The sequence below is a fragment of the Achroia grisella genome, unplaced genomic scaffold (genome assembly GCF_030625045.1).
Source record: "Achroia grisella isolate CSIRO2021 unplaced genomic scaffold, CSIRO_AGI_Agris_v1 utg1064, whole genome shotgun sequence".
NCBI classification, from domain to species: domain Eukaryota; kingdom Metazoa; phylum Arthropoda; class Insecta; order Lepidoptera; family Pyralidae; genus Achroia; species Achroia grisella.
The window spans coordinates 160,502-163,042 of record NW_026712568.1 but is presented as its reverse complement, the minus strand read 5'-3'; positions in this window follow the sequence as shown (position 1 = coordinate 163,042).

Sequence of the window (2,541 nt, the reverse complement as noted above, 5' to 3'; positions counted from 1 at the left end):
CCACGTGGAATAGTGACCATGGATGTCATTTTTAATTATTTAGGGTAATTAATTTACAAATTAAACACATAACTATAAAATAATACTTTATAAGCTATTTGCAAAGAGCTAAATATATCAAATATTTATATAAGGTATAAAGTATTTATATGAGATTAATTGTATTATACAAAATAAATATAAAACCTAATATCGAAATGTACAACAAATAATAATAAAGTATTATTTGTCTTAATCTATTTAATATACTTTTGACGAATAAAATAAACAAAACATTGACATATGGGTAAAGATTTTTAATAATCTAAGTCAAAGAAAAAACTTTCTACGATATGACAAATTTCGATTCAAATTTTCATCCCCTACTTTATTTAAGGGGTAATATTTACACAAACTTTTAATAAAAAATAAGGTATAAAGTATTTATATGAGATTAATTGTATTATACAAAATAAATATAAAACCTAATATCGAAATGTACAACAAATAATAATAAAGTATTATTTGTCTTAATCTATTTAATATACTTTTGACGAATAAAATAAACAAAACATTGACATATGGGTAAAGATTTTTAATAATCTAAGTCAAAGAAAAAACTTTCTACGATATGACAAATTTCGATTCAAATTTTCATCCCCTACTTTATTTAAGGGGTAATATTTACACAAACTTTTAATAAAAAATAAATATATTTATAAGTTAGATTCTAGCCTTCAAAATGACTATTTCCATACAACCGTTCATCTACCCTTCCTCAGAGTCTAGACTATCTGTGTACCAAATTTCATTTAAAGCGGTTCAGTAGTTTTGGTTAGTTTGGTTTAGTTTTTTTTGAAAGCGAGACAGACATCGTTACTTTCACATTATTATTTCGAAAGTAATAATTCAAAGTAAAAAAGTAATAAGTAAGGATACGCGAAAACGTCAAAAGTTGTGAGTACTAAAGTGTGTACATTAATACACGTGATCGTGTACAACACGAATCGCGAATTTTACTACTACGTCATTTAATACAATGACGTATTTTCGGAACAGTGGCACAGGGGTAAATAAGTAAAAAAGTTACCATTCCGCCTGCGTCATTAATGAACTTTTTAATTAAAGACAGTTTCACAATATATAAGTTTCCAACTTAAATATTTCCAGTCTAAATATACAGCCTTCCAAGTAACTTTAAAACATGATTTGAGCTTCTTAGAATAAATATTGAATTAAGTAAGAGCTAATGTTAGTCATTACACCGATTTATATTTCTGTGAATATTCTAAAAACCAAAATTTTAAACTCATATACGGAATAAATTTCAGTACTAAATGTCTTCTAAAGCATTTTTCATATACCTGAAATAGCTCCCGAGATTACTATCAACAACTACGCAAATCCACATCGATCTTAGATATAGGTATGCATACAACTAATAAACAATTTTGTTTTTAAAAGAAAACAATACTGTTCATAATCAACAACTTATATTATTCATAGAACTTGTAAAAATAGAAACCAATTTGCAATATATTTATATACATGAGTTGGATAACACAAATGTTACCGCTCGCAACTGTACTTTTACTTATCGTCTGCACAAATGAAGATCCGAGCACGTGTGTCGCCACTAGACTTGAGGGTAAATACACGTGCATTAGCGACCTACGTACAGAACGCTATCGCACGTGTATCTAACGTGTATGTAACTTTAAGGAACTTATCCTTGTTATTGTCTTCTTAAAATGTATAACTCCATCTTCACTAACATATCATACAAATAGAGTACACATTTTATGAGATTATGCGTCGAATTGAATATCCGTAACCACTGCATGTCTATTCTTTCATTATTCAATATGATACTCTCTGGCTTAAGAGCGATAGCGCCGCTAATTAGCGATATAATTACACACAGATTGAAAGACATACTACCTTTTTGTCCTAATAAACTAACTTTAATTACTGTTTTATGAGTTGTCTACAAATGTGAATTTACATTTATAAAGGACTAGCTACCCACCCCGGCTTCGCACTGGTGTACATGTATTATAGATATAAACGATCCTCTAGAATCACTCTATTTAAAAAAATACCGCTTCAAAACCCGTTGTACTTTACAGATTTAAGCAACAATAGGGACAGACAGAGACAGCGACTTTTCCTTTATATTATGTAATTTTATATTATGATTATAATAATAATAATAATAATAATCTCAGGACAATTCACACAGCGCCATCTAGACCCAAGTTAAGCTAGCTAAAGCTTGTGTTATGGGTCCTAGACAACTGATACAAATACATAGATAATTTTTTTTTTCGTAAATACATACATATTATACATAGAAAATACCCAGACCGATACAAACAATCATACATTTATCATAGATTAGTCGTAAAAGATATACATAGCCTGAGAGATATGTTCAGAGTCGTGATGGTATTCACGACTCTGAAGTAATCTCTCCAAGTAGTAAATATGAATAGAATTATTTAGTCACTTAACCCATTTAGTAGGAAAGATTAAAATTTAATTTTACAATTTCAATTTGCT